This window comes from Hyaena hyaena, unplaced genomic scaffold, assembly GCF_003009895.1.
Source record: "Hyaena hyaena isolate Hyena2069 unplaced genomic scaffold, ASM300989v1 scaffold_768, whole genome shotgun sequence".
NCBI lineage: Eukaryota > Metazoa > Chordata > Mammalia > Carnivora > Hyaenidae > Hyaena > Hyaena hyaena.
The window spans coordinates 900,583-918,295 of NW_024081403.1; positions in this window are offsets into that span (position 1 = coordinate 900,583).

Genomic DNA, 17,713 nt, shown 5'->3' on the forward strand with positions numbered 1-17,713 from the left:
AGGAGCATGAAAAAAATTGGAGGAATGGAAAAAAATATAAATAAGTCCATAATATAGGGTTGGTTACGTATGGTATATCCTTTCAATGAAATCCTGTGCACCAATTAAGAATAAGCACTAGATGTATATTTACTGAAATAAACAGCTATATTAAATGAAAAAAGAAAGCTACGGAAGAATATAGTATGTTCCCATTTTAAGAGTATACATATATATATGTGCATTACCGTGTCTGAAAGGATATTTGCTAAAATGTTAACAGCATCTATCTCTGGGAGGTGAGATTTGGAGCAATTATATTTTCTTTTTGCATATCTGTAATTTCTGATTTTTCCACAATGAGCATGTAGTATCTGTATAATTTTTTCAGGGAATAAACAACAATGTTCACAATATATATTAAATGAAAAACACATGTTATAAAACAGTATGTATAGTATGAAACAATATTTGTAAAAAAGAAAATTATATATAAATATATCTATGTATGTATATATATATGCATAAGAAGCTAGAAAGACATACACTAAAATGTTAATAGTAGTTATTTATGGGTAGCGGGATTATGGGTGATTATTTTTTCTTTTTGTTTTTCTGTGTTTTCTAATTTTTCTACAATGAATATGTATTCCTTGTGTAATAAAAACTAATAATAAAAGTTTAAAAAAAAGGAAAGTGAGACTTTGTGACTCACCACTTGCTCTCATCCTCCCTGCCACGCCCTGGACTCACTCCCTGTCATCAAAGTGTGGGCAGTGGGGTTGTGGAAAGGAAACACCAGGACACCATAACTTCGCAGGATGGAATAGAGAGGCAGACAAAGGTAGATGGGAAGGACAGAGAGAGGGCGGAAGGGAGGGAGGGATGGAGGAAGAAAGGAAAGAAAGAATTAAGTGAAAGTGTAGTCAATAGAGGAAGGATTAAAGCAGGCTTTGGAAATATTTTCCCTAACAATAGCAGTAAGTCTCTAACTTTAACTCTGTTTACCTGATAACTATGACAAAAACAAAAACAAAAAAACCCATGCAGTTAAATAGGTTTGTTTTCTTTATTTTTTAAATGTTTATTTATTTGAGAGAGAGAGAGAGAGAGAGAGAGTGTGTGTGTGTGTGTGTGTGTGTGTGAGCAGGGAAGGAGCAGGGAGAGAGGGAGACACAGAACCCAAAGCAGGCTCCAGGCTTCAAGCTGTCAGCACAGAGCCTGACATGGGGCTTGAACACACGTACTGTGAGCTGAGATCGGATATTTAACTGAATGGGTCTCCCAGTCATTCCAAATAGGTTTATTTTCTAAGAAAAGGAATCATATATGTGTCTGGAGAGACATCTAGGAATTCAGTTCCTACAGGAGCGTATCCCAAGAAGTTTTTCAAGAATCGAGCTTTTGAGGTCCAGCTGGTTATCAAGGGCTGTGCAGTACAGCCTGGAGTTACACATGCTTTTGTCTGAATCTCAGATGTGTGCAACCATGACCAGCAGTTCCGGTAGGCATTCTCTCCTTTTTCCGTTTAGAAACAGAGACCCCAAACTTCAGCAAGATACTAGCCACCTAAATTAAACATTCCATTTGCCATGGTTTGGGATGTGGCTATGTAACTAGGTGTTTAAGAAAAAAAAAAAAAAGTGCATACCGCCATTAGCACCGGCATTCCCAGAAGGTGAGATGGATTCTGTGGCTCAGTAAAACACACCCGGGAAGGTGCCACAGCGACCCCTACAGTTCACCCCTGGCACTGCCCAGATCCACTTGCTTCTCACACTGACTTACTCCACCCAGGTATCACTTCTTCTGGATTCTGTTATTACCATTCACTATACAAAAAGAGGGGCTGGGGGACAAACCACAGCTTCCACTTAATCCATGCTAGATTCCCCCCTCTTAGACACTCCTGAGCTTCCTGGGAAAATAGTCTTTACTCCCAAGTGATCTCAGACCCTGGTTACCCTGCCCTTAGTACACTCTAGTTGCTATACTTGCCCATTGACAGTTAAACCTGGGCGTAGCAGAGGTGACCCAGTGGTCATGTAAGTGCCAAACATACTCCTCTGTGTGTACCCCTCATATTGCAGTAACTCTCCCTTCTCACGACAAACAGAGCCAATAACTTCCGTCAGTATGGTAACTCTTTTATTTGCCTACTACTTTTCTGCCTTTAGGGCCCTAAGTTCACTGCTTACCAGTGGTGGCTTAAAGCTTAGTGGGATTCTTATTTTCTTCACTCTATGACCTAGGGCCTCTAGGGACACAGATTCTAGACCCCCAGACAGAGAGCACAAATTCCTCAGTGGCCTCCTGAAGTCATTCCTACTCTCACCCCCTGATTTTTGGACCCATGAATTTAGAACCTTCTAATGGTCATTGATTGATGTAAGGAGTATAGTGCATCCCATAGGTTGCACCATCCCATTATTACAAGGCATCGTCTCCTTAAAGAGGCCAGGCCACCCCACCTTTGGGATGGCAGCTTCTGCTTGGTGGATCCCACAGTCGTGTTCTCACTGATGCACCTGCTTTGCTAAGAAGTAGGGCTCTCAGTCTTAGGCAATGTTATGTAGGATCCCGTGTTGGTAGGTCAGACACTTTGCGAGTCTGTGGATACTGGTGCTGGCTGGAGCACTGCAGACAACAATGGCAAACTCAATCCTAGTCAGGGTGGATGTAGTCTCAACTTGCCTCCAGCTGGCAGTCTGTTCTCCAGGAAGAATGGTATTATATCAAGGGCCCAGTGTCAATCTCTGGTACTAAGAAGCTGGACATTCAACAGCAGTTGTAAATTAATTTTGCAGAAAAAAGCTTGCATTAGTTTCTTATTGCTGCCACTGTAACAAACTACCACAAACTTAGCGCTTAAAATAACCCACATGTATCACTCTCATTTCTGGAGGTCAAAAATCAGTTTAATGGGTTTAGTGTCAAGAGGTCAGCAAATCTGTGTTACTTCTGGAGCCTGTAGGGGAGGATCTATTTCCTTTTCTTGCCCAGCTTCTGGAGGCTTCTTGCATTCCTTGGCCTGTGGCTCCTTTTTCCATCTTCAAATCAGCAAAAAAGTAGCATAGCTTCAATGATCTGTGTGTGTGTGTGTGTGTGTGTGTGTGTGTGTGTGAGAGAGAGAGAGAGAGAGAGAGAGAGAGAGAGACTCCTTTCATCTTCAGGTATCTGTTCTACTCTTTTATGCCTCACTCTTAGAGAGGAACATGCTGTTTTGTTGGGCTTGCACAGATAATCCAGGATAATTGTCCCATTTGAAGATCCTTCACACACAATCAGAGCTGCAAATTCCTTTTTCCCAAGTAACATATTTAGAGGTTCCAAGGATTAAGAAGTGAACATCTTTGGGGACCATTATTCTGTCTACTGCGAGGCCAGTGCTGTTGGACCCATTTACAGCTTCCATCTCTACTGGGAGCTGCTTTTTGAATGGTCTGTTTTTCTCTGCTGCAGATAGCATGGCCTTGCTCTCGAACTCCAAGAGTCTATGCTGACTGTTTTACTGGACTTTGCCACAGTGTCCCAGCATCCTTTCATACCCAGATTCTTCTAGTACCATGGCCTCTGCCAGACAATATGGTACAAGTGACAGGGCTACTGATGGTAAAGCCTAAACATGCTGAAGAGCTGAAGGTCCCTTACTCTGGGACCAACTTATAACTAGAGCTCTACCCGACATGTGGGATGTGCTGCCTTCCAAACCTATGGAGGCTGCTCAAGCTTCATGTTACTATCTTCGTGGTAGGAAATGCAAGGGACAGAAACTTCTTTTTGCTTTAGAGACATCCCAGCATCTCTCAGACCCCTCAACTCCTAAAAACTGCAGTGAGGCAGCAGGCCCCTTGATCTCTGTAAGGTTTATCTCCCATCCTCTGGAGTTTGTGTATCTTGCTTACCAAGCCATTCAGAGGACTCATCATTTCATGCTTGCTGTGTCCAGGGAACATGATGTCATCAACTTGGTGTGCAAATGTGATATTCTCTAGAAAGAATACGCTGATCAATAGGATTGGACTACGCTGCTGTGAGCCTTGGTGAGGTCATCTAGGGATACACAAGCCTGCTTCCCAAAGGTCATCTGAGAACAGAGTGATGCTCAATCTTTGGTACCAAACCATTGAGTGGTGAAAACAAATATACAATGAGGTCATAGGGTGCTATACACATGTGAGATCCACTAGAGTTGGAGAAGTTTGGTTCCAAAAGGTCATCTGAGAACACTGAGTTGGACTTTACTCACATACACAGCTGCTAAGTAATAATATTATACAATGAGAACACAGAGTTCCATTTTCTGTGTTCTCATTGTTAGATAAAAGCCCATAACAATTTGGCATAATTTCTAATAGTGTGTATGCATTTGCTGGTTGATAAAACTCAGCCAGGGCTTTTAGGGATTTCATCTCCACCTGCTCCTGGTAAAACCTCTGCTGGGAACACTTAAGGGTAGTTCATTTGTTGCAGGGAAGATAAAAGTAGCATGTCTTTCTGGAGAGCCAGAGTGTCTTGAGATTCTTGATTCTCTTCAAAATTCTTACCTTGATCCTCTTCAGACTTCATATAATTTTTTTCCATCTATAAAATGTATTCAGTAGAGATCTTTGGAACTTTGTTAAAGTCTCATGATTATTCTTGAGGCCATATTAGTCTGTTCTAGTAAAGATACCACATTTGGCACAGCAGCTATTACCAGGGCGTCTTGGGTAAGCTTGAAGGAGTGATATTCATCTTCCATGACCACCCAGTGTTTGAAGAAACCAAAATGATCATTAAAATGAGGGGTGTGATAAGACCTACTATTGCTGAATCTTTTACATCACCTTTGATTTGTAATAATTTTTTGATTGTCTTGAGGATGGAAAAAGATTTCAGACACTTGAAATTACTCTTTCCTACTTATAATAGCTTTTCCCTCTATACCAAGAAATTGGTGTAACGGTATTGCCAACAATTAGGTATGTACATAAAATTATATGTTTGGAAATTAGAGAAATGATTGCCGGATGGGTCCATGGTACGACTGACCCACGGTGAGGCAGATATGGGCCATGACTCTGTTTACAACCTTACCTCCATTGGTTTTTCCCCTGACAGATGTCAGATCCCTGACAATGTCAGCTCAGACCCTATGTCTGAAGGCCTTGAAAGATCTAAATGTTTACTCTTCCCATTGTTTGGTTATCTGGGTGAATGGCCACAAGACCCTTTTGGGAAGGCTTGGAGGAATCACTACTGTACAAACTGGGCAAATTTTGCAGGATCTGTCTTAATATCTATGCAGCTTCTCCTTTGGAAGACAGGTTTGGGTTTAGCTGTCTCAGCTCTGGAAACTGAGTAAGAGACGGTCACTTTCCTTAGGGGAGGTTATGTGAGTGTTGTGCTCTTCTATCCTTGATCTCCTCAAATTATACATATACTAAGTCATACCCTGCCTATCTGTCTTACCCCTAGGAATACCATGATCACCATTATGAGCCATCTCCAAAGAACCCTGCATGTCAGCCTCTCCTGTGCCATTCTAATCTTGCTGTCCATGACAATTATTCCCACCTTGCTTCTGATGGTTATGTGGTCTCACCTAGTCTTTTCCAATCCAGGATTCTACCATCCCCATTGCTACTAGCAGCCCTGTTCAATGACAGCATCTAACTATCAGCCTGACCTACAAAGGATGGCCACCACTGAGCTCCTTATTGATGCTGCTGTTCCCCTAATTAGCACATTCCTTACTGCGTTGGAAAATAAAGGGTCCCTGGGTCCTCCCGAAGAACAGAATCAGCTGCTGAATTTTCCAGGCTCATAGGGGATCTATCTCACCATATTCCTTCCTCTGTACTGTGCCATGAGAGTTTTGCTATCTCAACTTTATTTAATGAGGCTCATCATTTTTTTAAGCCTCCAAGCGCCTTAACAGCAGCACATTTAAACTACCTTCCAGAGCACTTACCAAAGGGTTCAATCCTAGCTCATGAAATAGGATCTTTGTGTTCATCTTTTATATTCTGTCACGCCTGACTCAGAACCCTCTGGACCCATTCCTGGGCATGCTTTACTGGTTTCTGCTGGTACCTGTGAGTCAGCACCTGTGATGTATAATCCATTACCTCCCTTCCTAACCTGGCACTTGCCTATTGTCCATATCATCCTCATTACTGATTTTTCAGCCAGAAAAGGAAATAAAGGCAGATCTTGAGGAAAACTAGCATTGTCTTCTAAAGACCCTGTCTCATTTGGAGGGTCTGCAATGTCTTAAAAAAAAGGAGGGGGGAACAACGACAATCTTCCACAAGGTAGAGTGGGCAGTGTCTTTAGGCCCAGAGGCCTCGAGACAATCTAGGGATTTAAGACATTCACAGGAAAATACTTGGAAGTTCCCTTTCCAGATCTCCATCTCTATCAGGGCCTTAACTCTGATATTGAGAATTCAGTCTACTCTGACATCCTGCCACTCTTAAAATTAAGTCTAGTGACTGGTTTTCAAGGATGTCTGTCCTCCAGTTACAGGAGATAACAGCCTCTTTAAATTCTTCCCAAAAGGCCCACTCACTCTCCTACTTTGCTTACAATTGTTGATTGATTACCCTGAACCTGTCATTTTCTCTCCTCAATGAACCCCCAATTCCACAGTTCCCTAACTGTGAGTTCTCCCATGCAGAGGTGTCACATGCGAGCCAGTGCATCCCCTCTTACGTATATCCCTTCCAAATTCACTAGAGGCAAATATTGTAGCAATGGCACTGCTCAGTGCCAGGGCTCAGGGCTCTACTTCCCATCATGGCTGGAGACCTCACAGCCCTCTGTCTGGAGAGTAATACCACCCTTAGAGTCAACTTCCTAACACCACTTTGGTACCCAATGTCTTAGGGTATGTTTTACAGAAGCAGATTCTAAGATAAGGATTTGTGTGCATTTTGTTTGTTTGTTTGTTTGTTTTGGCAAAAATCTGTGAGGAGAGAAGGAAGCAGGATAGGAAAGAGGAAAGAGCTGAGCAAAGATGTCTCAGGTAAAAATCTAAGCTATCAGGGACAGGAGAGAAAGGGTCTGCAGCATAAATTGTATTGCCTAATATGTCAAACACACAGATATCTTTTCATTCAACAAAACAATCTTACCTCTATCCTGGGCTTTCCTCAGGGTATTTTACTCATTAACAGGCAACTACCATCCTTCCACCAACAGTGAGATTGACACTGCCTAAAAGAATTCACTATGTGTTCTTCTAAGTTCTTCAAGCTCTCTCCTCATCAATACGTAATGGGAGAAAATAATCCAAAAACGATAAATTAATACTGATGTCAAAAGAATCCATCATGGAGTTACAATTTTACAGGGCTTGGGTCTCAGCTGTTACTTTTTTTTTTTTTTTTTTTACAAATAGTTTATTGTCAAATTAGTTTCCACATAACACCCAGTGCTCATCCCCACAAGTGCCCTCCTCCATGCCCATTCAGCTGTTACTTTTGACTCTGCAAAACAAACTTTTATATGAAGAAACTCTTCCACAAAATTTCACAAGGTTAAAATCTCCATGATATTAGTCAATTTAGGAAACTGAAGCTTGAAGGGGAATGCGCTGAGTTTTATATGGGTTTTCATTCTAGTTCTTGCGTGACTACAGAAGCATACTTACTCCTCATTCTATGGGATCCTGGCTTACTCAGTTACCCCATCTGTAAGGTGGAGTAATATGCCTAAGGAAAAGCCATAACAGCCACTAGGTATCTAAGAGGAAAGAGATAAAAACAAACTTCATCACATTGTGCAGGAAAACTTTGCCATGCTGAATGTGTTCCAACCCAATTCCATTTTTTAAAACCCCCTTGACTCTCCTAAACTTTATTCTCTTAAACAGTACATTGTCTATCTCTGAAGATTTCACTTTGCCCCTTATTCATACCAGAGCTCATCATCCGTATGTATAAACCCCAAATGCGGGTAGAGTGGGCCAATATTCATGTTGCCCAAATGCTCAGAACCCCAACTGTGGCACCTGAACCAAGCCTGCTCCTTTACCTCCTCCAGCAGCCCACTGTACTTAAAGCTTTCCTCCTTTCCCTCCCTCTGTAAGAGGTCACTTCTGTGTTTTATTTTCTCATTGATTTGAAATGGATTTCTACACACTCTTGAGTTTCTAGAACACTAATGCAATTACATACTTCAAATTCTGATCAAATGGAAATTTTTCTTTTGCTACATATTGTTATGGTGAGTCTGTCACTGAGATGAGAAGATTATATGACTGGTTATAGAGCAGGGAACCACCTTCAAATATGAGTTAAGAGACTTAGAAAATATCAAAGGGGAGTCAAAGAAAGACTGTATGCTTACTGAATATACAGTAGCTTTGCTTCATAGATATATGACAGTGTGGTTATGGAGGTGAACAATTATACGATAAAGTGGCACAATTATAATAAAGGGTAACCAGGCGAATTGTTCAAAACCTACTTTTTGGCCAAAAAATTCTAATGCTAGAACCTGTAGTGTGCTCTTTATACCTATACCTTAAAATAAAACCATTGGTCAACAAATACTATTCACCTTCAGCTTTAACTACTCATTCTTAGCTACAAACAGACAAGGAAGGCTCACCAGACACTCAGAATAGTCTATAACTTGAAAGAGAAGGACTGTCGTCAAACAAACAAATAAAAAACAAACAGAGGTAGTTACTTTTTTAATATAATTACCAAGTTAGCTACCATACATTGTATACAGTGTGCTCTTAGCTTTGAGAGTAGATTTCCATGATTCATCGCTTACATACAACACCCAGTACTCATCCCAACAAGTGCCCTCCTCAATGACCATCACCCATTTTCACCTCTCCCCTGAACGCCTCATCAGGCCTCAGTTTGTTCTTTGTATTTAAGAGTCTCTTATGGTTTGCCTTCCTCCCTCTCTGTTTGAAACTATTTTTCTCCTTCACTTTCCCCACGGTCTTCTGTTAAGAAGACTCAAATTCCACATATGAGTGGAAACATATGTACCTATCTTTTTCTGAGTTATTTCACTTAGCATAATAACCAGTTTCATCCGCATTGTTGCAAATGGCAAGATTTCATTCTTTCTCGTTGCCAAGTAGTATTCCATCATATATATATAAACCACATCTTCTCTATTCATTCATCAGTTGATGGACGTTTGGGCTCTTTCCATAATTTGGCTAGTATGCTCAAATAAATTCTAAAAGATATTCCAGCTCTATCAAACAAGCATAAGATATTTGGGAAAAGGAACAATGACATAGGAGCTAATAAAAATCCCAAGCAACTGCTGAAATAAAAATTCAAAAGAATTATTGAACACAACACTAGCAAATCAAATACAATCTATAAAAGAGATAATACAGCTAGACCAAGTGGGGATTGTCCCAGGAATACATGACTGGTTCAGTCAATCAATGTTACTTTCCATATTAAGAAACCACAGAAGGAAAACCATGTGAATCTCTCAATAAATGGAGTGGAGAGACAGAAACATGTGATAAAATTCAACATTTACTCATGCTTAAAAAAAAAAAAAAAGCCTCTTAGCAAACTAGGAATTAAGCAACATTTCCACAGAAGGGACATAAAGGACATCTAAAAAAAACCCACAGCTAACATTATACTTAATAGTGAAAGACTAAATGCTTTCCCCCTAAGAGGAGGAACAGGTAAGGACGTCTACTCTTACCATTCCTATTCAAAGTGTACTGAAGTTACAATACAAAACAGAAAATAACAAATGGCAGCTAGAATGTGACGAAACTGGAACACTAATACATTGTTGGTGAGAATGTAAAATGGTGCAAACTGCTTTAGAAAATTTTGGCAGTTCTTCAAAAGGTTTAACATTGAGTTACCATATGACCCAACAATTTCACTCCCAGCTATATGCCCAACAGAAATGAAAATAGGCATCCACACACAAAAGACTGTATATAAACATTCATAGCAGCATTATCCCTAGTAGCCAAAAAGCAGGAAAAAACAGTGTCAATCATCTGCTAAATGGATAAATAAAACTTAGCGTACCCATACAATGAAATACTCTGTGGCAATCAGAAGGAATGAAGTACTGACACATGTCACAACATAGATAAATCTTGAAAACATGCTAAATGAAGAACCCAGTCACAGCAGACTATACATTGTATGGCTCCATTTATGTGAAGTGTCCCAAACCAGCAAATCTAAAGAGACAGAGAAAAGCTTTCTGGTCGCCTCAGGTGAGGGAGCTGGAAGGGAAATGGAGAGTGACTTCTAATGGGTATGAGGTTTCTTTTGAGAGTTGCAGGCATCCTTTCCCCAGGATAGGCGTGGCTGGGCTCTGCTAACATATGGCTTCTGTGACTCTTGTTTTCCTAAGCTTAAAAGGATGATTAACTTCCCTTGTGACTGATACCTCCTCCCCAATAATATGGTAATACCTTCAGTTGAGTCATAATTGAGTCTGGCAGACCTGGGAGCAATTCTGCCTCTTTAAGGTGACATTGGATGTCTGTGCTATAATTTATTGAGGAGCTAATACCATAGTTTAATTCTCAGGGGCCAATTTTACTTCTAAGTCCTTAAGAGACTTTTCCTTTTCACTTCCTTGTACCATTTACAAAGTGGCAATAGGCTAATATGCAATGGTTCACTAAATTAGCTTTTAAAATAGAATATTGAAAATGAACTGCCATAAGCCACAGAAATGACCCCTAACAGAGGCAGCATGTGATAGCAGACAGCAGGGGACTAGAAGTCAAAAGTTCTGGGTTTCAACCTCAGCTCCACCTGCTGCACAGCTCGGACAAGCCGCTGACCTCTGTCCCTCACCCATCAGCCCTGTAGAAACAATAATATCTGTCCTGCTGATTTCCAGAGCTATTATAAACAGTCTGGAAGTTGGAAATTTCTATGTAAATTTAGCAGACCACTTATAGGAGAACTGGATCGAGCAGCTGGGGAAAGTAGTAGCATTCTACAGGACATTTTGATAACTTCACCACATATTCTGTGCCTAGCTCCTCTAACTGAACACTGCCTGATTCCAGCATGCAAGAGGCAGACAAGCCCTGAGAAGAATAATGTCTTGTCAGCCATAAGCAAGCATGTAAATAGTTAGACGCAACCTGCCTACTGAAGGGAAGGAGCTATTTTGCAACTCGTAGCCTGAGTGTTGGATATTCTCCTTTTAACCCTCCAGATCTATCTCCAATCTTCCCCCCACTCTGAGCCACAGAAGGATGATCCATGTGAATTCCATCAACGGGCTCCCTTGGCCTTTGGTTTCCAAATGTGTTTTGTCAAAGGGGAGCCCTGACAGAAGTGGGGAAAGACGGGAAAGAATAAAATCAGAATATGTATCACCCTGACTCTGTCCCTTCATAATCCCAGTGGCCTGGCTGAATGCCTTGACTGAATGTCTCAACTCCTGACAGAGGACCTTTTCCATATAGCTCTGTCTCTGGGTTCTGCTCCATAAGGATGGTAATAGTATCCCAATTGTTACTGGCCCTGGGTTCCCACACTATCTCGTGGTTTTCCTGTACCCTGTCCACACTTGATAAATCCTTTTATTAAACTCTCCTCACACCAGCCATCTGTTTCCCACAGTCTCTTTCTGCCTTATATCATACACTTGATACAGACACACTAAGGCTCTCATACTAAAGACAGCACAAAACATTCACTCCTTCCAACAAATATTCACTGAGAGACAACGTTACCAGACTTAGGGAATACAGCAGTGAACAACATGAATAAATCCTCTCCCTCCATCCTCAGATGGTTGATTAGGGAAGGCTTTCTTGAAGAGACGACACTGAGGCAGATTTCAGGACAACGTGAAAACCCAGATGTGCAAAGATCTTTTGGAAGAAATTTCCAGGCAGAGAGACTAACAGGTAATGATTCTCAGGAAGAAACAAGAATGACCTTTTGAGGGATAGATAAAAATCCATGTGGAAATAAACCCATGGATATAAGTCCATATTCTTTCTTTGGCTCCTGTGCAAGGACAGGCTGTACAGTAAGAGTGACAGAGAGACAAATTACAAGAGCATTAAAATAGCTGAGCTAAGGAATAGTAGTGGCATGAATCAGGCTGGTGACGACAAGAGCTGGGGAGAAGCGGTAATACTCAGAATGTACCTAAATTTGCTTATGCATTGGATATGGAGTGAGGGAAAAAGAAATAAAGGATGCTGTGAAAAATGTTCTTGGTAACTCAGTGGTCATTTACTGAGATGTAGATGATGGGGGTTTCTGCCAGGTTTTTGCAGGTTGGGATGGCTGTGGAGAAATAAGAATCTGCGTGTCTACCCGATGCTGAAATTGAGATGTTGAGGAAGCACCTGAGTATGAACCTGGCTGTCCGTAAAGTCATGAGAGTTCAAGAACCATATGTGTGAATCACCCTCACACTGACTGGAGAAGATTACCCTCAAGAACGGTGTGGCTGGAGGGGCGCCTGGGTGGCTCAGTCGCTTAAGCATCCGACTTCGGCTCAGGTCATGATCTCATGGTTCATGGGTTCGAGCCCCATGTCAGGCTCTGTGCTGACAGCCAGCTCAGAGCCTGGAGCCTGATTCAGATTCTGTATCTCCCTGTCTCTCTGACTCTCCCCTGCTCACGCTCTCTCTCTCTCCCAGAAATAAATAAACCTGAAAGGAAGGAAGGGAGGGAGGGAAGGAGGGAGGGAGGAAGGAAGGAAGGAAGGAAGGACTGACGAGCGAACTAACGAACGAACAGTGTGGCTGGAGAAGGTAAGGGAAGGAGCCAAGAACATCAGCTGAGGTTTACAGCTTGGGAAAATGAGGAAGAGCTGGCAAAGAAGACAAGCCACCAGTAAAAAAAGAAAGAGGACTACAATGATGGGTGTTCAAGGAGTCATGTAAGTCCTAGGAAACACTTAGGAAAAAGAGTATTCAAGAAAAATCAAATGAGGAGGCACCTGGGTGCCTCAGTTACGCATACAACTCTTGATTTTGGCTCAGATCATGATCTCGTGGTGGAGTCAGGCTCTATGAGCTTGGGATTCTCTCTTTCTCTCTCTGACCCTCTCTCACTTATATTCGCTAAATAAATAAGCTTTTAAAAAAAAGAAAAATCAATTATGCTACAATTATGCTAAATGTTGCTGAAAAGTGGAATAAGGCAGAGCTGAAGAGTAAATCATTGAGCTCGCTGACACAATGTTGATTTCAACAATAAGTTATAGAAATGAAAGCCGGTTAATGAGAAAATTGAAGGTTATTTCAATATGGAGACGGACAGTATCAACAGCTATTTGAAGGAATTTTGCTTAAGGGGAGCAGCCAGCAGAAAAGGTGGAGTCAAAGAGTGGCTGTTAATAAGACAGAAGATAAGGGAGCATGTTTGTATGCTGATGGGACTTTTCTAGCACAGAGAAAAAAATTGATTGTGGAGGAAAGTGGGGAGATAGGTGAAGGGAAAAGGCCTATAGGAGATCAAAGATCCACTCTGTAAGCACAGGAGTTGTCCACTCAATAGGACCTTAGACATTCTAAATTCTTGATTCTAAATTCCAGTGCATATTAGAATCCCTTGAGAATTAAGGGGAAATAAGCGTCCCACACGAGATCAAATAATTCAGAATCTCGGCACTGGGATTTGAAAATTCTACATATAGCCCCTGTTGATAACCATCGAAGCACTGAAACAGCAAAGACAGATTGAGTACAAATGCAGGTAGTTTAATCACCTTGGTGGTTGAAAGATGAAGCAATTCTCTGATCACTTCTATTTTCGTAATGAAATATACAACAAGGTCTGAGCTAAGAGGGTGTAGTTGGATTGGAGAGAGCGTTAAGATACGAAATAATTTTAGGAACTAGAAAAGCAAATCCACTCCAAAAAATATAATAGGATTGCAAGGATTTGCAGAGAGTCCACTTGAGATTTGTGGTGATAAATATAATGTGAGATTAAGTTAGCACAGCTGTATTTCTCCTCAAGCCACATCCATCTGGGTACAAGCAGGGAGTAGGTGGAGATATTCTTTTGTGACATCAGAAGCAGTTGGCTGCCATCACTTGACTCCTGATTAAAGTTACAAAGTGGAAGAGAGCTGTCTTTGGAAATTTCCTATCTCCATCCAGCTTCCTAAAATTAAGATACACCAGGCTGACCTGACCCCTATCATCGGCCCACCGGAATGTTATAAAAGAAGAGCTAGTAAAACCAAATGGAATTCAGCCTTTGGTGGAAAGGCTGAAGGAGAGGACAGGAGATTTTTAAAAATCTTTTTTAGCATTCATTCAGTTTTAAGAGACAGAGAATGAGTGGGGAAGGGCCAGAGAGAGAGGGAGACACAGAATCTGAAACAGGCTAAGCCACAAACTGAGATCATGACCTGAGCTGAAGTCGGATGCTTAACCAACTGAGCCACCCAGGTGCCCCGAGGACAGGAGATTTTAACAGTACCTTATTGGGGCACAATTTAAATGAAGTAAAAATGTATAAACCTTATCCATACTGCCTGGTAATTTTGCATATTTTATACACCAATATGTGATCACCACTAGATCAAGATATAACATATTCCCATCACCCCACAAAACTCCCCTCCTGTCAACACTCATATTCCCAGGATGAGAGGCTCTAAGACTGATTCTCTGATTTCCACCCCCAACCCAGACAGAGCCAAAGTCAGAAGGAGATAGGGCCTGACACAAGAATCTCATTCATTCATTCATTTGTTCATTCCTTCTTTTCACATACAGATAAAAAGATGATACATACACATGTCACACCTGGCCGTCTGTTGTCTCTCCTTTACACCAGAGATTGCCCATTTCCTCTTCCTGGGCACCTTCCAGAGCTGAAATCTACTACTCTTCCTGTTACTGAATCCCAAGTTGATCTCAGGGCGGCAGACAGGAAACCATCTGCAAGGACTGACTTCTAATGTCCCTTCCAGCTTTAACAGCTAATCATCCCAGAGCACCAGCCTCGTCCATAGGCATGGCTGTGTGACAGGTGTTTGTCATTGTGGACTCAATTCCTTATGATTGATCTAGTAGCTAAAAAGCTTTCAAGCTCTACACCAGGGACTGTAATCACTGTTGCTGATACATTTGAAACAGAAGTACATAACTTTTGAAAAAGTTTACAACTACACAAGTGTAGTTCAATATATGTCCCAAAGATGGCAGTACAGTTATACTTTGTGCTCCACTGTACCTTCAACTATTTTTAATTCTGCTAAATTATAAAACATGTTGAGGGGAAAACATGAGAGACTGGAAAAACATGAAATTTTTGTTTTCTGTTATTCTATTACTGCTACAGGAACATGTGTGCAAATAAATAAAATCACACTATGCAAAGTACTTTGAAATATGCAAAACACAATCACATACATGATTTCTTTAATCCTCACAACAAACCTGTAAGGTTATTAATTTAATTTCACATCATGAGGTTCAAAGATTGATTATGCCTAAGTCAAGGTCACTCAGCTAATAAAGCAGCACAACCAGTTTTCTAAAGACCAGGACTCTTTCCTGCACACTCCTGCTTAGCAAAAAGCAAATATTGACAGGTCCATAATTTACCTTTTTGTTTTAATGTTTGTTTATCTTAAAAATTTTTAACATTTATTCATTTTTGAGAGACAGAGAGAGACAGAGCACTAGTGGGGGAGGAGCAGAGAGATAGGGAGACACAGAATCTGAAGCAGGCTCCAGGCTCTAAGATGTCAGCACAGAGCCCTATGCAGGGCTTGAACTACCTGACTACAAGATCATGACCTGAGCTGAAGTTGGATGTCCAACCAAGTGAGCCACCCAGGTGCCCCAATTTATTTATCTTAAGGCAGAGAGAGAGGGAGAGAAAGAATCCCAAGCAGGCTTCACGCCCAGCACCTGAGCCCAACACAAGGCTATAGCTCATGACTAAGATCAGGACCCAAGCCAAAATCAGGAATCAGTTGCTTAGCCGATTGAGCCACCCAGGTGTCCCCATGATTTACTTTATATATCAGGGGTTATTATGATCCAGCAGAAACTTGGGGTTAGTCGTAGAATTTGGAGCTGAGATTGTTTGATAAGTAGAGTGACCAGTTTCTCCTGGTTTGCCAGGGAATTTAACAGTTTTTGCACTGAAAGTCTCACCTCTTGGAAGCTAACCCTCGCTCCCAAGCAAACCAGGACAGTTGGTGATGAGCAGCCTGAATCATCTTGTGCGCCCGTTAATTGATGGGTGTCCCACATTTCTCCGAAAGCTCTGCCAAGTGGTGCCTGGCACGCTGCCTTGTACTTAATAGTAGTCAATGAATATTTATGACATTTTAATTTAGTATTATGTTTTGTGTACGGGAAAAATATTTTCTGCTGTTTCCTAGGTAGGACATATTCTTTGGAGTTACTCTTGTTGACTCCAGCTCAACAGCTCAGCCCATTTGGCATCATTTCCAACTCTGGTCCCGTCTAGTCTCAGCTTAGTCTACCTATTCTGTACTGAGGCAGCTGTCTGAGGGTGCGACAAAGTAGAGGAGCTGAAAGACATGGTGAGTGGGAGAGGTTTTCTTCTACTAGACTCTACACTTACACAACATAGAGCAAAACCGAGTTCTTTTACATTTCAGATACTAAAGAAGCACTTCCTCAATGTTGAGTGCATGAGACCAAAACGGCCAGTCTTTCCTTACTCTTGAAACTACTGAGAACAGAAAAACTAGGTCGGTCTCTCAGGACTTGAAGTGGTCTTTCTTCTCCCTAGTAAAGGAAGTTCTCAGGTAGGAAGCCATTCTGTCACCATAGCCCCAAAGAAGGGAGGAGGAGAGAGAGAGAGCCCCCTCAGGAAGAAGGATGTGACCGCAGGGAAGGTGTAACAAACCAGGAAGAAGTGACCATCTGGCACTGTCAGCCTCCAGATTAGGAAGAGGACAGAAGCAGAGAAAGCAAGGTTGCTGAGATATTTGCTGTGTGACTTTGGATCTCAGGGCGGATGTAACAGAGAAGACAGGCTGAGAAGAAACCTGTCTCAGGGTCTTTTTTTTTTTTTTTTTTAAAGTTTATTTCTTTATTTTGAGAGACAGAGAGAGTGGAACAGGGGCAGAGAGGGAGGAAGAGAAAGAGTCCCCGAGTTGGCCAGCATAGAGCCAATGCAGGGATCGAACTCATGAACTGTGAGATCGTGACCTGAGCTGAAATCAAGAGTCTGATGCTTAACCCACCCAGGCACCCACCTGAGCGGCTCTTTTAGCAACTTGAGGGCAGCTACCTTTCAGTAAAGCTGGAGGGGTTATGGGACTACCTGATCTTGAGGGACTGCAGAGTCTCCCTCTGCTCCAAGTGGCATGGAAACTTGCTAGGAGCTCCCCTGTGGCCTGTATTGGAGCACAGAGGAGTTGGTGCTGCTCGCTGGTAAGCGTGTTGGGGTCATTCTACACTGATAGCCATGTTTTCAGGACCATGACCCTAGAAGAGAACCAAATAGGATTCACAGCCAGATCTTAGGAATAATATGCACACTCACCAGCCGCGGAGGTGGGTCTGAGTCAACACAGTAGACTATTCTGAGAAATTACACTTCAAGTCCTCCAGCAACCTTAGCAGACCTCAGTCACAGGAGCCAGCAAGGTGATCAGGGACAAGAGCGGCAGGGAACATTCCTTCCTCAGGAGCACAAGGGTCTACTTACAGATCAGAATGCAATAGGCCATCACTCCAAATGCCATCTGTGTCAGGGACACACTGGAGGGTGAGGAATTGTGAAAGAGTAAGCAT